The following is a 19,854-nucleotide window of genomic DNA, read 5'->3' as shown; positions in this document are numbered from 1 at the left end:
CTAGGACAGAGATCCATTGTAAACAATGCCTTCCAAGGCAGCTGCTTTCCATTAAAAACATATAACAGAAGAGTTTGCAAAGGGTGGCTTAGGGTGGCAGCATTAAAGAGGGCTGTCATCTTTGCTAAATCTGGGACTCATTTGCGTTCCTATTTTTATTTCCATTTACTTTTTTTTAATCTGAGCGAGCTTTCTAATTTTTTTTAACCACTAAGTTTTTTTTTTTTCTTTTTAACAGTATGGTTCTATTTAGAGTTCTCATTACTTGAAAATGGGCCAAGCTACGCATTTTTCCAAACACGCAGAAACTTTGTGTAAGATCACGCGGAAACTTTGTGTAAGATGTTCTCCCCAAGCCCCCACAAAAAATATTTTTTCTCTATAAAGAGCTTTAATGCCTAAGCCTATTAAGGAATTGCCATTCCCAGAGGAGAAGTCTTACTTTATATGAAAATAGGTTAAAAGGTCGTTAAAAGTAAAAAAAAAAAAAAAAGAAAAAAGAAAAAAGAAATCTGGTTCTAAGTGAAAAGAAGCTATTAAGGTCCTGAGGGTAGACTACATTAATCATAAAACATGACCTAGATAAGTCCCCACGTATCTAGTGCCAATCTGTAGTTGTAAAACCACAGGATCTTGACATCAGAAGAAATTAGAGCCCCCAAAGTGAAGAATATTGAAAAGTTCTTGTAGAGAAAGAAGTACAGGACTATGATTCTACTTCAAAACGTCTTTGCAAGACTGACTTTAGAAACCAAAGAAATAGACACTTTGTAACTAAATACGTGAAAATCTCTTCTAAGTTCTTCTTTCTTGGTGTCTCCCTCCCATCTGTGGGGTCAAGTCAACCATGTTGCTATAAGGTCACCACAGGGGCTCCTGCCAGCCTCATCTGCTGGGATTTCTCTCAGTCTCCTTGGATTCAATCAAAAATGGTACCAGGAAGCCACAGCCTTGACTCATTTCTTTACCATTCAATCGAGCAATGTGTTCTTTACCCCTCTCTCATTCCTTCCCTTGCCTTCCAGCTGGTCTGGCTTTTTTTTTTTTTTTAAAGATTTTATTTATTTATTTATTAGAAAGACAGCCAGCGAGAGAGGGAACACAAGCAGGGGAGTGGGAGAGGGAGAAGCAGGCTCCCAGCAGAGGAGTCCGATGTGGGATGCGATCCCAGAACGCTGGGATCACGCCCTGAGCCGAAGGCAGACGCTTAACGACTGTGCTACCCAGGCGCCCCTGGTCTGGCTTTCTTATCCCTTCCTCACACTGAAACAATCTACAGTCACTGCTCATCTTGTGGTGCTTCTTGATACAAGACACTGGTGAGATATTCACTCTAGGATCCTGCCACCCTCAGCTCTCTCTTCATTCTTCCCCCAACAGCCAAAGGCATGAATTTCCATCACCTGCCTCCCCTTCCCTGTCACAATGGCTTCTTTTCTGAGCAAAGTTCAGACCAAGAGCTTACTTCTGGTCACCTCCCATTTGGGACCTGGCAGCCCAGCAGCAAACATGGATTCAAGCTACAGTGTGAGAACAGTACCAAGCTCAGGTTCTAGAGTTTGGGACTCTGTCACCTACTGACGGCATCACATACACAAGTCATTAATCCTCTCTGTGACTCAGTGTATTTGTCTATGAAATGGAGGTAATAATGTCACAATAACCCTTAGACATCATTAAGTTAATCCATACGGTGTCTTCATAGCATAAATGTGCAGTAAATGTTAGCTTATTACTCCCACTCAGTGATTTTCCTTTATACTTAATGGCAAAATCAAAGCACAGAGGAAAAGAGGAAAGACATTTATGCCCATGAAATAAGACCCAACAAAACCATTTGAGAAACTCTTTCTTAAACTCTTCACACAGAGCTTTCAGCCATAATTGGGCCTCCCATCCTCTCATACGACGCTCGCTGTGCAAAGTACAGTCATTCCCTTGCTCTTTACAGGGGCTTTTGATTTTCCTTGTTGAGCCATTAGTAATTATGGCCATTAACATTACTCATATGCTGTTAAATACTAGGGAAGCCAAGAGCCTCTTGGGACTCATTACACAGCAACAGGTCTTGAATTTGTTTCCAAGCCTTACCCTCAGGACACTCTCCAAAGAGTTCACAACAGGACCAACAGAGGCTGATGCTGCCTGGGTAATCGCCATGATCTCAGAACCTTCTGGAACCACACCAGTGGTAAATGATAGGTCCTCAATTACCCTCTTACAGAAAATAAATGTTTCTCCTTGACATAGCCAAACCAACGGATTATTACCTCAAAATCTTAAAATCACTATCCATATTTTAGCTTTGTGTATATCTCAGGCTGATTATGATAAAAATGGGAATTGAAATAAAACACAATCATTTAAGGGTTGTTCACATCAATTTCCCCCTCACAGTAGACCAGACCTGACCTCACCAGGGATCTCGTTACTCATCCGGCACGTGGGTTCCTCAGGTTTGGGAGGGGCAGGAGTTCCTGCCTCAGACAAAGAAAGTGGAGTTGAGAACAAATATTGTAAGATACTACAAGGCCAGTCAAGAATTGAAAAGATTCTAATTAAGTGGGATTAAGAGCAACTTCAAGCCCCCCCCCCCCCCGGGAGGGGGTTGGAGGTGGGATTGTGGTCTCAGATGTGGTGAGAGTTTAAATTCAGGGGAGAGAATTGGAGCATAGAGTGCAGGGACAAGGGAGCAGATGGATTCAGAGTGGCTGCTGTGGTCTGATTAGTTTAAGGCTTACCTTATCCCAGCAGATGGGTGGATCTGGCTGTTTTCTGGGTGCCAGCACTGAGTACGCCCATTATGGCCCAAATCATTTTAGCCGCTTGTTTCAGTGTTCAGCTGCACTGATCATTCAACCTACAATGTTCACTATTTATTATCAAAGGTCACCCACTCCTTGAACCAACGAGCCAGAGAACTCATTACATGCCAGAACCAACCCACGTACTACTAGGGGTCATAGAAGTGAATCTGTGCTATCAAGAGTCTGTTCTTTACTAGGTCTGATGGGAAAGCAGACTATTTTGGGGTCATCAGTGAACACACTGTGAGCCCACAGAGAAAGGAACTAAACACTACAAGGGGTGGTGTGGAGCATTTCACAGAGGAGCCAACATTTAGGTTGGTCTGAAGAAATGGTAAGTAGGATTGTTCAAGTTTGGGGGATGTTGTCCTCCAAGCAGAGGGGCGATTTACAAGAGCAAATGCATGCCGTTCATTTGAGTCATGAGATAAAGTACTCAGAGAATAAACTAGTTCAGTTGGACCGGCCCTAGGGTCATGTCGTGGAAGTTAAGTGTCTAAGGAGAGAGCCAGGAGAGCTAAGTATCAAAAACCCTGCCAGACACTGTTAAGGACTTTGAAGGATCTTAATAAGATCCTAGACCATCAAGACTACAAGCAAGGAAAACCAGAGCAATTATGGTAATGATGTGTGGAATTAAAAGAATCTGAAATAAGTGTCAAATATTTCCATGCAAACTTCTGCCTTAAGTCTTCAGGGGTCAGACAGAGAAAGACAATTATCATACGGTTTCACTCATCTATGGAACATAAGAAGTAGGAAGATCGGTAGGGGAAGAAAGGGAGGATAATCAGAAGGGGGAATGAAGCATGAGAGACTATGGACTCTGAGAAACAAACTGAGGGCTTCAGAGGGGAGGGGGGTGGGGGAATGGGATAGGCTGGTGATGGGTAGTAAGGAGGGCACGTATTGCATGGTGCACTGGGTGTTATACGCAACTAATGAATCATCGAACTTTACATCAGAAATCAGGGATGTACTGTATGGTGACTAACATAATTAAAAAAAATTATTATTTAAAAAAAAAAGTCTTCAGGTGTCAAAATACAGATTGGGAATCTCACCCTTGATGTCTCAGAGGCTTTTCAAGCACTACATATCCAGAACAAGACTCCTTGCCTTTCCAACTGAATCTATTCCTTCTCATGTTTTCTTATGCTGCTTAATCCATCCAGTTGCCCAGAACAAAAACAAGTGAGAATCTCACCATTCCTCTTCCTTCTCCCTCCCTCCAGCAAATCCTATTGATTTCAACGGGATAAAGAGGTAAAGGGGAAATCAAAGTGAAAATCATTCAAGATCAACATGGAATCAAGAGTTCTATGTGTTCTTTTAGGTCTGTGAAGGCCACTGGCAGAGAGGGATCAACTCACCACTCCACCCTAAAAGCCTCCACTCCCAAGAACAGTGGTATGTCATTTAGAATAATTCCATTTCACTGCTAAGTGCTCTCATTCCCTCCAAACTCTCCCCTGCAATGCGGTGAGGCTGATCACCCTTCCTCACTTTTCAACTATCTTTTTCATCTAAAAACAAACCAATTTTAGAGGTCTGAAATCCTTGACAAGAGCCAAGTTGGTGTTTTGCAAATACTTTTTTTTTTTTTTTTTAGGAAATAAAATACTTCTTTAATTTTACAATGTTATTTCATATGCTTTTTTTTTTTCTGATGTTAAGTTCGATGACTCATTAGTTGCGTATAACACCCAGTGCACCATGCAATACGTGCCCTCCTTACTACCCATCACCGGTCTATCCCATTCCCCCACCCCCCGCCCCTCTGAAGCCCTCAGTTTGTTTCTCATAGTCCATAGTCTCTCATGGTTCATTCCCCCTTCTGATTACCCCCCCCTTTCTTTATCCCTTTCTTCCCCTACCGATCTTCCTAGTTCTTATGTTCCATAGATGAGAGAAACCATATGATAGTTGTCTTTCTCTGCTTGACTTATTTCACTTAGCATTATCTCCTCCAGTGCCGTCCATGTTGTGGCAAAGTTGCAAATACTTTTTTAAAAAGCGTGCTAACAAAAGCAAGCAAGCAGAACTTCAAGGTTACCTCTAAGGGTAAAATTGGTTTGGAAAGAGGGAAGGGAAATAGAATACATAAGCCCCTACACAACTTTATTTAGAACTTTGGGGTTGTGGGGAGGTAAAGAGCAGAGAAAAACTAGGAGAAGGCTTTCTCAAAGCCTCTACCATGCAAATAAAAATGAAAACCAAAAAGAAATGGGGAGGAAAATATCCATTACTAAAACGGACACTAGAAATGAAAATCAGTAGGAAAATGTTATCCAAAAACAAACAAAAAACCACTTCACAGTAAGCAATGTGCCAATCATCTCACAGGTGAGTTCTAAAACCTTCAAGGAACAAACTCAATTGTTAAAAATTTTCCAACACAGATGAAGAGAATATGAACTGTCAAGTTTTTTCAAAAGCCTGCATGATATGGATACAGAAATCCAATATAGAAAAAAAAAAAAAAACCAACAACAAAACGTTAGTCTAATCTGATTCATGAATATTAATGCAAAAAAAAATCCTATATAAAGATAGAAGCAAAAAGAAGCCAGAATCACACTGAAAGAATGACGTATCACTAACCATGCCAAGATGATTTGCTATTAAGATGTATTAATATAATTCACTCTATCAACATGTCAAAAGAGAAAAGCATGCTGTATTATCAGCTATACAGATGCTAAAATGGCATTGCATTTTCAAAATCTAGAGCAGATGATGAATAATAATTTTAAACAAAATATAAGTATACGGAAACTCGACTGCATGATAAAATACATAATCTCAAGTCAAATGCCAGCCATTCTGAATGTTAAGTTAACGTATATAAAAAACTTAAAAGAGCTTTTGGGAACGTAGTATCACACCCATATTCATTTTTGCAATCATCCTAACAATTATAAACATTTCCATTGTATCCATTACTTAAAAAAAGAAACAAGTATTTAAAACTGGTGGATGTACTCGATTAAATTAGCCAAGAGAAATAAAAGATGTAAAAATTGAGAAACAACAGCGTCTGCGAGGATGTGGAGAAAAGAGAACCCTCATGCGCTGTTGGTGGGAATGTAAATCGGTGCCACACTGTGGAAAAGAGTCTCGATGTTTCTCTAAAAAGTAAAAATACAAATACCATAGAATCCAATAATTTCACTACTGGGTATTTACTTCAAGAAAACAAAAACATTAATTCTGTTATACGCAACTAATGAACCATCGAGCTTTACATCGGAAACCAGGGATGTACTGTATGGTGACTAACATAATATAATAAAAAAACATTAAAATAAAAAAAAGAAAAAAGAAAACAAAAACATTAATTCAAAAAGATACATGCACCCCTATGCTTATTGTAGCATTATGTACAAGAACCAAGATAGGGAAGCAACCACAGTGTCCATCAATAGTTGGGTGGGTAAAGAGGGTGTAGTATTCATTCACATTCTCTCTCTCTCTCTCTCTCTCTCACACACACACACACACACACACGGGAATATTACTCAGCCATAAAAAAGAATGAGATCTTATTTGTGACAACATGGATAGACCTAGAGAGCAGTATGCTAAGTAAGTCCGATAGAGAAAGATATCATAGGATTTCACTTCTATGTGGACTCTAAAAAAACAAGACAAATGAGAAAAAAAAAAAACCCAGACTCTTAAATACAAAGAATAAACTGGTGGTGGCCAGAGAGGAGGTAAGAGGGGGATGGATGAAGCAGGTGAAGGGAATTAAGAGGTACAAGCTTCCAGTTACAGAATGATGAAGTCAGAGATGAAAAGTACAGCATAGCGACTGTAAGCCAACAATATAAAGAGGTTGATGGTGACGAATGAGGACTACGGCTGCCATGGCAAGCACAGAGTCACGTACAGAATTGTCGGATTGCTACACAGTACACCTGAAACTAATATAGCATTGCATGTCAATTATATTTTAATAAAAGACAAAAATTGGGGGGGAGCTGAATACCATTTTAGAATATAGGACTTGATACCTGTAAACCCCAAGAAAATCAAGCAAAAACTAAGAGAAACAGTAATAGCATCTGGTAATGTATCTGGTTATTATATTAATGTATCATTATCAAGGAGTCTGTTCTATAAAAACTATGACCAATTACAAAATATAACAAGAAGCTCACTTATGTACAACAGGATAAAATACGTGGATGTGAAATTTGCGAGAGATATCCCTGTTACAGATAAAGAAAACTTCGCAACGCTAAAGGAAAATACAGAGGATGGGGAATAAATAGAAAGATACACTTTATTCTTGGAGAAGGCGCAGAAGTGTGAAGATAGCAACGTTCTCACTAGTTTTGGAGTTGGACAGGTTGACTCGCAAGATCATATATAAAATAATCAAAAACTGCTATTTAAAAAAAAAAAAAGAACATGAAGATTCTGACAGAGAATTAGCCTCACCAGCATAAAAACATCACAAACAGATTACAAATGGAATGGTTGGTACTGGGGTGCCTGCCGAGAGAGACTAATTCAACAGTCGAGTTTAGAAATAAGCCTAAATACAGAAGGGACTTGGTATGTAATATATTTGGCATTCCAAATCAATGATTTCTATCAGGGTAACTACCCACCAATCTAGGGAGGGAAAAAGTCTAGGTGACTTCCTGAATTAGTGAAAATTCCCAATGGACCGAAGACTTGCACGTTTTTGTTTGTTTTACAGTAAACTACAAAGTATTAGACCCGTTATGTTGCGTGGTAGTCAGAACTGTATATACTTTCCAAGGTGGAGGGCAAGTTCTCAGACAGTGGCTATTCCAAAGCAAAACCTCCCCTGTGATTATCACTCCAGGCAGGTGTCCTGGTTAATTTGAAATTGTCTAAATCTCCTTTTCCACTACTTAGACTCTGGCTTCGAATGCTTCTTTTTTTCCCCCGAGTTATAGTTCATTCAGGGGGGGAAAAAAAAGGAAGGGTGCCTCAGCATGCAATTCTTGATCTCAGGGTTGTAAGTTCGAGCCCATGTTGGGTATACAGATTACTTAAAAATAAACTCTTTAAAAAAGAAAAATATATAAACAATCGAGTATGTTTCCTAAAAGCAGAGGCCATGATTTGCTTGGCTTTTCGAACAGAAATGGCATTGGGTGTTTGTGGGTGTGAATCCCAATCCCACCCTCATGGAAGGGTGGGTCAGGCTTCAGGACCCTCTGTAGACCTCTGCCCATCCTTCTGCCCTTCAGCTGTTACGTCCCATTCACCATCCTCATCTTCTTATCTTTCTTGGGAAACGTTGGCTTCGCTGATTCAGATCCCTTTTCTTCTACTCTGGAAATCCCCCCCCCACCGACCTCTTCATCTGACAATGTTCTATGCAATGTGTTCCTTTTTCAAATACATTTCAGGCACTAACTGTTCTGGAACTGCTCAGATTGCATCAAGAAATTTGCAATCCTAAAATACCAGTTTGAGAAAGAATACACTAAGAACTGACAAATTTCGAGTCCCCATGTTCAGGGCCCTTTATAAAACAAGAAAATGTGATTGATCAATACAATCATAAAAAAACATGCATACGTATGGACTAAAATTAGAACAAAATACGAACATAGGAACATAGCTGTAAGACTAGCACAGAAGAATGACTAAGTTTCTCTTAATTTTTTAGTATTTTGTAGCAAAAATTTAAAATTAGAAAAATGTATAATATATTCATTGTAAACAAATCAAAAATTGAAAGAGAAGTTAAGGAAATCAAGTCTCACACACTCCAGAAAGTTATCCGTATTCTGATGTTATTTCCTTTCTTTTTTCTATACCGTTTTATTTACAAACATACACTTTCCATAAAACACTTTCCATAAAACATGAGGTTTTGTGAACTGTTAGTTTACCTTTAGCTATTAAGCATTTCAGGCCACTTAAAATTCTCTAAGAATATTTTATTGGCTACATAATAATCCAAAGCCTGTACCATAATTCTCTTTACGTATTGTATAGTTGGACATTTAGAGGTTATAATAGCAAAATATTTCAGACAAATACTTTACCAGCAGTAATGGCATTTCTGACCATTTACTTTGGATAGATTTTGAAAAGGAGAACTGCTAGTTCCAATTTTTTAAATTTCCTATCTCCTTCTGTATCCGAGTTGGTTTCCATGCTCAACATTAGCCAGGCACTCTCCAAAATCAATAAGCACCTTTGGTACTCTTTTTTTCCCCAGCCATGAGAGGGGCAGATCATTTCAAATCAAGAATTCAAAGACTGACAGATGAAGGTTTCAAGAGACAAGCTCACTGGCTAAAGTTCGGTTAGTTAGCGTAGTTAGAGTAAGTTTCTAGCTTACTCTAAAATACAGTTTGAGTCTCTTCTTTTTAACCCACTCAGTAAGACCTTAGATAGAAACCTAAGAACACCTACATGTGAAAAGAGCACACAAAACTCCCCCACAATGCCTTCACTTCGACTTTAGTTTTAAGGACTCATTAAACCCAAGATTGGCAAAATCAGTGTCCATCAGAGTCACTTGTGAAAGCAAAGACAGCAGGACCCCACCTCCAGTGTTTCCAATGTAGTCGGTCAGGTTGGGGCCCTAGAAAGTGCATCCCTAGCACAACCCCAGTGAGGCCAAAGTGCCCGATTTGGGGACCTCTCTTGGGGAATCACTGCATGAAATTATTCTATTGGGTGCCTATGAGGTCCAAGTACATCCCAGGTGCACGAAGACGGCAGTCAACAAGACAACCAAGGCCCCTGCTCTCATGGAGCTTTGAGTCTCATCAACAGATGTCAGACAACAAGCAGATAACCAAATGAGCAGAACTCTCTGGCAGCACTAAGTGTGGCATCCTCACAGAAATCCTCTAGGGTGGGAAATGTTCCCAAATACAGAGTGCGTCTACCTCTCCTTCAGCTGTGTCCTTTTCCTCTGGCCATGATAGGGTTGGAGCCAGCAAGACCAATCAAACTACGTGTGATAGTCATTCTCTTCTCAAACGAGGCCAAAAAAACCAACCCTGGGCAGAAAATCCAGAAGTCAGAGAACAAAGAAGAACATTCTTTCCATTTACAATCCTGGGAAGCACTCTGTTACACTTCTTGGAACCAGGAGGGAAAAATCATAGGTCTTTTCGGATCAGAGAACAGAACTCTCCCTGCCTCTCTTACTCAAGGCTTAATGATACACCAGGACAAATCAATCAAGTGAAATTATATATACAAATTACACATACAGACCACCTGACGCAGCAGAATCCATGGAAACGAGACAAGTAACCGAAGCTAAAACTGCTTCAAACAAAAAGAGAACGAGGTACTGAAATGTACATACCTACATGGAAATACTACATACCTACTTCAGAGCAGCGAGACACTTGCTTCCAAAATGCACTTACTATTAGCTATTAAAGGACCTTAGAGAACAGGGGTTATCCCATCCCACCTCTTCAGCCCCCACAGACCACTACAGAATTGCCTTAAAGATCTACGGGAGCAAAACGCCCTGTTGGCTTTTGCTTCTACCAACGGCTTTAGGGCCTCAGATAGTTTGTTTCATAGTTTGTCAACTTCAGAGCTGTCTCTCAAACAGGTTTTAAACACAACTCAGGAAAACACACACTTTTTTACCCAGTGACCCAGTGTACCCACATATATACATATCTGAATCAAAATATTACAAAATATTACAAATTATTTACTACTACTACTAATGAAGCGTGCTGATATAATCCATTTCTCTTGTTTTAATGCCAGGATCACCCACTACATTTATTTTACAGCCTAATGGGTCATGACCCATAGTTTGAAAATCTCTCTTCTAGGATATATACAAAACCCTACAAATCCATGCAGAACCGCCCCTCAAAAGAACGAAGGTTACTCTTACCTTACGTTTTCAGAGCTAGAGGGGGAAGAAAAAGGCTGTTTGTACTTCTTGGTTATGCAGCTAAGACTCCAAGAACCTCCCCCGCTTCCAAGCCAGGAAGTGCGTTTAAGTACCTAACCTGAGCCAGGTGTATAATTTCCACCTGTGTCTGTGCTTTCCTTAGAGGAAACAGAAAAGCTGTGGCTTTCCATGATTCGGATCACCAGCCCAATAGAACTTTCTGTGAGGCTAGAAATGTTCCATATCTATGCTGTCCAATACGATAACCATTAGCCTCCTGTGACTGTTGATCACCTAAAATTTGGCTAGGGTGACTGAGAACCTGAATTTATTTTCACGAATTTAATTTAGCGTTCATAGACACTTGAGTCTAGCGGCTACTCTAGTGGACGGAGCAGATTCAGATTCTTCTTAAAATACTTGCCATATCTCTGTAGCAAAAATTTTTGCCAGACAAATCAATACGGAACTTTCTGTCCTGCTGGTAACCTGAAAATGTCTCGCTAAGATTCAAATCCATTCAAATTAGGACTGCACAAGTAAGCAAGGATTATAGAGATTTCTTCCAAGATCAATTTGCTCCAATAGTAAGATTTAGCTAAATCTTGGGAGGGTCTCGCCCCTTCTGGTATGTGTTTACCCCAACCCAAAGGCGTTCTCGTTCTCTCCCTGACCCTTGCACTAGCGGATTGCCCTGGGATGCTTACCTTCTCTTCACCTGTGCTTTTCCTCCCCGCGAGAAACCTAAGAAACCTGAAATCAGGCTTGCCATCAAGACTGAGCCACAAGCATTACCATTCACCTTGTTTGCACCTTTTCACAAAGTGGTAAATAGTATACACAAGGTACAGAATGCTAATGTGAAACAGGGACGTGTCTTCCCTGGAATTTCTACCAGGGAAATTTCCCTTTGGTCTTGTCATAGTTGTAAGTGCTCTAGTGTTGGCGTTTATAAATAGCTTCCACACCTGCATTCTTCGTTTCAAGGTGGCCAGGCATGTCTGCACTGAGACTCAACTCTCTGCTAGGCAGCACAGCATTGTGGATGTCCCGTGGCTCTTTGCAATTCATGGCAAAGTCCAGAAACCATGCTTTTCTCTTGAATGCCCCAACCCCCTCTACTCCCTAGGTTTTCAGTGGGAGCCATAATCTAAGAAGACTAGACAAGATATGAGTTGATTTCACTCTCAAGCAAACCACGTGTGTTGATCAAAGCTGGTTTAAAGCAGTTCATTAAGCAAATGAAACTCATCTTCCACCACATTCATCTCCTCTACGTCATCCCATTAAATGTTGGTCTCTGAAGCGGCTAGTCTCTTCCTACAGCTCAGAGTCTCACTGGGAGACCCAACAGCCCAGACACAACACTCTACTTTAAAGGAGTGGCTCACTATTTCGAAGCTCTCACCAATCTCTTGTTCTCAAAAGTTACCTACTGCAGATACAGTCAATAACAAAGAACCTTGCTAGATAAAGTAATTGAATAAAGCAGCATGCCCAAGATACGGATTTAATAAAATAAGCACGCACTGAAGTTCAATGACCTTACAGAAATAATAGCTTAATTCATTTTATGGTTAAAATTGCAGGCCTCATAGAAGGTCCAGAAGAATTTTTTTTAAAGATTTTATTTATTTATTTATTTGAGAGAGAGAGAGAGAATGAGCAGAGGGAGGGACAGAGGGAGAGGGAGAAGCAGACTCCCACTCAGCAGGAAGCCCAAGGCAGGGCTCCTTCCCAGGACCCTGCGATCATGACCTAAGCTGAAGGCAGACACCTAACTGAGTCACCCAGGCACCCCGAGGAGATATTTTTTGACTTGCAAACATTTTAGGACTCTTCAGTCATATATAAAGAGAATTCCTCTGCCTACAGCCACAGCAATATCAGTAATAAATCAAAATTAACTGATTCAAGAGTCCACGAAATTGATAACTCTCTGCTATGGAGTACATAGTGACCATTTTGGGTGAAAGTACATGAACTCGTCCAGGTTTCCAAAGTGTACATTTATCCGATCCAAGTCAGAAGCATGGTCCTTGTTTTAGGTAAGGCATTTCCAAATCTTTGCCTTAGTCCGTCCTGCATCCCGTTACCATTACTGTAGTCAGACTCAGAAGCCTCAAAATGTTACAAAAAGCACGGCACCAAATCATCCAGTTCACCTTTTGAGAAGTTGTTGACAACCCATGTAAAGGTGGAAAGAAAAGTAAGCAGGAAAGCCAGGTCGATCAGAAGTCTTGACCCAGGGGCGCCTGGGTGGCACAGCGGTTAAGCGTCTGCCTTCAGCTTAGGGCGTGATCCCGGTGTTCTGGGATCGAGCCCCACATCAGGCTCCTCCGCTATGAGCCTGCTTCTTCCTCTCCCACTCCCCCTGCTTGTGTTCCCTCTCTCACTGGCTGTCTCTATCTCTGTCAAATAAATAAATAAAATCTTAAAAAAAAAAAAAAAAGTCTTGACCCAGAGACCTTCTCAACCTGGACAATATGAATCCTAGACCATGTTTGAACTTGGACTTTCAACTGGTGAAAATCCAGGGGGTTCTCGAAAGCACAGTAACTGGTTACAAGCTTCAGAACGGTTACTGGTACCATAGAGAAAGGAAAGGAAAGACCATCCACATACATAACATTGATATTTTTAGAGCTGTGAGTCCAAGACATTGCTTCTCAAAAGCTTATTCCTGGAGATACACCATGCTTGCCACTCTGCTGAGGGACTGACCCTGCTCAAGGCTTTCCCCAGCAGGAATTTATCTAACCAGAACTTGTGACATAAAATCATGAGACTTTGCATTGTCTGTTATTCCTAAGAATTTTCAACACATTTTTTATTTTCTTTGATTTGATTCAATCCACGGTATCCCCCCGTCTCAACAGAACGTGGGGACACATGAGCACACACCAACACCTGGATGTGTAATGGGCCACCCAAGTTTACCACATTCAAGTTGGAGCCCCTCATCCTATATATTGCACAACCTGCCCTTCCCAAACTTCCCCATCACAGACTATGGCAATTCTACTCTTGGAAACGCTCAGACCAAAAACACAAGAAGCATTCTACACTCCCCTCTTCATTTCATACCCTACATCCAATCCAGCAGAACACCTTTTGTATTTATCTTCAAGTTATACACAGAATCTGACCACTACTCACCACCCACCATGCTACCTCCTTGGCCCAAGCCACCATCTTGTCTCAGTGGATTATTGTATCACCTAAGTGATCCACCTGCTTCCTCCCTTGACCCCCTCATTTCTAACACAGTTAAAAATGTAGGTCAAATGACATTCCCTCGAAGCCTTGAATTAACTTCCTACATCACACAGAGCAAAAGTACAGAGTCTTACAGTAATCCACATGACCTTGTGTTCTCTGCCTCCTGCCCCTCCTTCTCAGACTTCCCCTCCTGCTATCCTGCCCTCAGTTCACTCTGTCTCAGCCACCACCATGGTCTCCCGGCCATTCCTCAAACCAGGCAGCAGCTCTCCTGCCTCAGGGCTTTGCACTTGCTCCTTCTCTGCCTACCATTCTCTTCCCCAGATGTGTGGTTCATCTCTCACCTCCTTCATCTTAAAGTTGAAGCAAACGTCACATTTTTAGTGAGGCCTTCTCTGGACTTCTAATCTAAAACTAAAGCCCTACCCACAACACACACACACACACACACACACACACACACACACACACACACTCATCTCCTATCCTCTATTCCTGCTTTATCTTTCTTTCTTTGTCTGGGGACACATATCACTTCTTACCATGCCATGGACTGCCTTTACTTATTTCTCTTTCTTTATTGGATTTCTTCCCTATTTGACTATAAGCTCTGTGAAGATAGAAGTAGTTGTGTGCTCTCTTCCACTACTGAATCCCCAGTGTCTAGAACAGTACCAGGCATATAATAAGTACTCAATAAACATCTGGGAAATGGGAATACATTGATTACATTGATGTGTATGTAGTTTTTGCGAGCTTGTAGCCCCCTCCTGTCTTCTTTCAGGATCTCACACTTACTCTCCTAGCTCAGACAGTCCCAGTCGGTATCTGATATGAGGATGCCCTTAACACAACTGCCGTCTCTCCCCTGCTGTGGTCCAGCTCCGGCTTCATCGTCACAAGTGGGCCACCTGCTGTGCTGCCACTGCCCACCTCACTGCTCCCGCTCTCGAGACCCCTCTTGAGCAGATGTCCACACTGTTTCTGATCACCACTGCACACCTGGACCATGGCTACCAGTGCCAGTCTGGCACTAACCCCTGCCTTTCCCTAATACTTCTGGACGAAGCATGACTGCAAGCCTTCTCAATTCCTTGGGGCAACTTCTTTGCTTACTAGTATAATCCTGAGCAAATGATTCAACCTCTCTGCTCCTCGGTATTCTCACCTGTAAGATGCAAATAAAAGCTATCTCGCTGCATGCTTAGGAGGTTGGTGCTGATACATTCAAAGCATTGCATATTCTCCTGTCTGCTGGAGACGTACTCAATCAATAGCAGCTATCATGATCACGACGGTCATCATTACTGACCCAGTTGTGGCCTGTTATAATTCTCCTTTAGAACAGCTCTTCTGGGAACCCAGAGGCCCTCACCCCCAGTCCCAGGCTCCCCTCAGGGCTGACTTCCTATGGTAAGGCAATCAGCAGCCCCACCATGCAGGAGCACCCTGAGTAATATCTGGGCATGTATGAGTCCAAGCCCAAAAGAGCAAGGCCCACGGAAAGGCAGGAATGACCCCTCCTCTGGATGTAAGTTCTGCCCACTTTGCTGGACCCTGACTCCTCCCCACGTGAGCACCAGGGTAGAAATCCAACGTCTACACCTTTTAAAGGCAGCCCTTGTGCCCAAACCACAAGAGTGTTATCTATCGCTAACACATCACCCAACACCAGTGCCGAGGACTCATTTCTTTCAGCTCCCCTTTCCTTTGAAAAAAAACAAAACAAAAAACAAATAAACCACTCATCGGGTCTGTGACCCTGGGCAAGTTCCTTCAATACTCGGTGCCTAATTTTCGCAGCCATAGAAGTAGATCAAATGGTAACTGCCTCATAATGTTGTTGTGTGGATGAAATGAGTTAATGCATACCAAGCGCTTAGAACAGTGAAAACTTTGAAAGATCAGCTATTCCCATTCTGTACTAGCAAGAGTATAGAGACAAGCTCTTCCAACATGGAACCATGACAAGCATCGCCTGGCTCATCCATCCACTGCCTCTCCAAGCCTGGAAAGCCTGAGGGCTGGAACTAATTTCGTTTCCTATTCCGATTTTCCGTGTTTAGCAGAAGGTCTAGCACAGAGTAGATCCCCCATGCATTTTTAATGAGTACATTAAAGAAAGGATAAGTGCATTCATGAATGAAAGAGTCCATTATTCGGGGCCATGGTAAAGCCCAGGTTACTGAAGAAAGATAATGCCTGTTAGCAGGAAACAATAAAGAAAATAAAGAGAGAAAGCAGCCTCGCAAAGAACCGGGCTATTCCTTAAGGATGTGGCAGAACATTCAACTCATGATGGATTGGGGCCCCGGGGAGGCATCCATCAGTTCTAATCCTGGGCTCTGCTGGAGGAAATGAACCCCACGTGCATAAATTAGTGAAAGGCATGATAGAGATTCGTGTTCCTTTTGCAATTTCCTCTTCTACACAGCCGCTTATGCAGATTGAACAAGATGTCACTGTGACATCAGGAACAAAGTGAGGCGGAAATTGATAAAAATAAAGCCTTACCCTGGATTTGATCACCCTCTATCTAAAGACTCCCCTCAAGGAAAAGTCTCCATGAGAAAGGAGAGTTATCATTTTAATTGTGATATTTAATGATATTGCAAAAGCCATTCTAAAGTTGCCATAGGAAAGAAAAAAAGATCATAATTGTAAAACCAAGGGGAAGAAAAGAGAGTAGAGGGTGGCTGGGTGGCTCAGTCAGTTAAGCGTCTGCCTTCAGCTCAGGACATGATCCTAGGGTCCTGGGATCGAGTCCTGCATTGGGCTCCCTACTCAGCAGGGAGTCTGCTTCTCCCTCTGCCTCTCCCCCAACTTGTGCACTCGCACATTCTCTCTCTCTCTCTCAAAAATAAATAAAATCTTAAAAAAAAGAGAGAGAGAGAGAAAAAAGAGAGTAGAGAGACAGAATCTTAGTAGAATTCCTACAGTTTAAATTGATACCTGGGCATGACAGAGGCATGAGAGGGCCTTGGGGCCCGGAAACCAAATTCTGGGGAGGAAAAATGTTTTTCCTACTGTCCCAAGGAGTTAATCGATGGACGTTCTGGGTCCACATCACTAGCAAAGATGCCTAAGAAACTGAGCCCCACACAGCTAGACAAATACCAATGAGCAGTTTCACATAAAGGTTTGAACTTGATACCCTATTAATCTTCCATATGGGTTTAAATTATTCCCATTTTACAGATAAAACTGAGAGGCACAAAGCGACTTTCTCAAGGTCATCAGCAGAAAATAGCACTTGGCCTTGTCATTCTACCCTAACAATTCGGTCTCCTCTCTGTCATGAGTCCTGCTGTCCAGCCCTCTGCTTTAAGCCATGCTTCAAATGATAAAAATTCATACGTTAAAAAAATACATTTCAATCTCTAATCAGTAAACATAAAGAAGGGACTGAAAGTAACTCATGAAATATGATAGAGAGAAGGCCTGCTGGCCTCAGGAACCACCCTAAACTCCCTAGTTAATATTCTCTTTGGAAAAGACAGAGAATAACAATATCTCAACAATTTTGGAGACAGTGACTCTACGTACCTTGGCCATTGTGAACTGAAACAAGACTAATTCAAGAAGGTGAGAACAAGACTCTAGAAAGAAAACCATATGCAATGCCCTGAAAGCATGAGTAATGATAAATATATCAATCTAATATTGAAAAAGTAGCCAAATTAGTCATTCTGGATTGAAGAAAGCCATGTATTCAGGAACCTACCACATATTTATGTAAATTACAGTGATTTAAGCAGCTAGTTGAAATTAAAAGGTACGAGTAAAATAGGAATATTATTATTTGTCAGATTCAGAGAATTTAACATTCTGTAAAATGTTTTGCAATAATGCTTATGCTATTCTTTAAAACTTCCCCCAGATGGGCTCATATTTCTTATTATTATATGAGAAAACCAGTGTTCACTTTAGGTTAAAACACAGATTCGAGAATTTGTTTCTTCAGGGCTAGCTCCGCTACGAGAAGAGAGAATGGAAAAACAAACCAAATCCTGAAAAGCCTAACACAGAGGTGTCAGAGAAGATGGCCAGGAATGGGATCCCACTTTGGCTTCCCCAGAAACCCAGTCCAGTGGGTGGGCCCGATGGAGGCAAACTGCTCACACCTCTGTTTACTTCCTCAGCCAGCAGACCAGGAAATACCCTTTGTTTTTTCTCTGTTCAAAACAAGAACAGGAAGGACTAACCACCAGAGTACCATTTCCAGCAACCCATGCCTTTCAGTCTCTATGCTGTTTTTGCAATAATATGGTCCCTATACCTCTCTATCATTCCGCCACTTTCCCTTCCTTTGCACTCGACAAAGATGGAATCTCTTCATCGGACCTCTAGCAGTAGGTGCTATTATTGTAGCCATTTTAAAAGTAAACAGAGGCTTGGAGAGTTTAATCAACTCAACCAAAGTTGTAAGGCTAGTCAATAACAGCTGAGATTTGAACCCAGAAACCCGGGCCCAGAGGCCACTGTGTTCCTATGTCTTAACCACATCATACCGCAATGTCCTTGCACCGAAGGTAAGGGGCATAGCACTGGAATCAGCCCCTTCAGCATGTTGGAGATACTCTGTTTCTGTTAAATTAAAGTCAACATTCCTGAAAGCTCTTACTTCTATAGACAATTTTGATAATTGACCCTGAAGTTTCGCTTCCTAGAATTCATTCCAGTAATAAAATCATTTAAAAGCTAACTACCGAAATGTCATTTCTTGAGAAAAGTGCTTTCCTGGCTCAGAATTCCTTAGGATCATGGCTGGATGAACAACAAATGGCTCGTGAATATGATAAGTCCTGGCTAGTGGCAGGAAGGGTGCCCCAAACCTACCATTAGAAGGGGTGACATGACTCCCCCAATTGCTGGATGTTTTGGGGAAATGAATCATCCTAGCAGGCACCCACAAATTTTCACAGTTCAGAAAGAGTGCATTTGCAGAGAAAACAGAACTGTGTTCACTAACCAAGTGAAGAAATATAACCCTAGGTTTAAAAGCAGGGGGGAGGAGAGGCTCCCTTTCTCTTTCTTCATAACATCATAATTCAGCCTTTCAGCCGTGCGCTGCCATGCTTGATCTTTTCCCTTTTAATTTATTATTTGTGCTGCTGCTGCTGCTGAGAAACTTTGATGTAGGGACCTGAGAGAGGCAAGGCTATCATCTTGGGGAAGCAGGGATGTGGCTTCAGCACCAGCACTTTCCCTCACCTGGTTTCTTTGGAGCTTACCCCAATTGTAACATGCAAGAATTGTAAAGGAGAAGAATCTTATCTCAAGGGTTTGCAAGGAACCTAGGGCAAGGAGAGGAGACTGTTGAAAACAATTCCCTTAGCCTCAAACAATCAAAGCTGATGCTGGCTACAGAGGTACTCATTTACCAGATCAGTCTGTAGTCCGGTCACCATGCCATTCATTCAACCGGTCTTGAGCATCTGATAACTGCTAGGTATTTCAGAGGACATAGGGATACACATGTGACAGATATGTTAATCATTTATCCACTCCTTGCAATTTCCTTGCTTAGAGAACTAACTTAAGTATCCAAACCTGAAGGAAGGTAGCCCTCTTCCCTCTTCAGCTGATAAATCTAAGTCAGAAGTGTACAAGTTATGGCTCACAAGTCAAATCCAGCCCATTGGCTGTTTCTGTAAGTAAGAATATATTACAATGACATCACTCATTTACACGTTGTCTAAGAATGTTTTTGTGCTACGATAGCACAATTGAGTAGTTGCAACAGAAACCATATGGCCTGCGAAACCATAATATTTGACATCTGACCCCTTCCAGAAGAAGTTTACTGACCACTGATCTAAGCCAATCATAGTGATACCATTCCATTTGCTGCTGGTTTAGTTTATAGGTGGACAGGTGATCCAATGTTGATAAATGATACTTGAGAAATCCACTCAGGGCAATCAGGAAAAAAGAGATTCCTTT

This window comes from Ursus maritimus, unplaced genomic scaffold, assembly GCF_017311325.1.
Source record: "Ursus maritimus isolate PB19 unplaced genomic scaffold, ASM1731132v1 scaffold_5, whole genome shotgun sequence".
NCBI classification, from domain to species: Eukaryota; Metazoa; Chordata; class Mammalia; order Carnivora; family Ursidae; genus Ursus; species Ursus maritimus.
The sequence above is the reverse complement of the archived record's forward strand: the minus strand, read 5'-3'. Positions refer to the sequence as shown.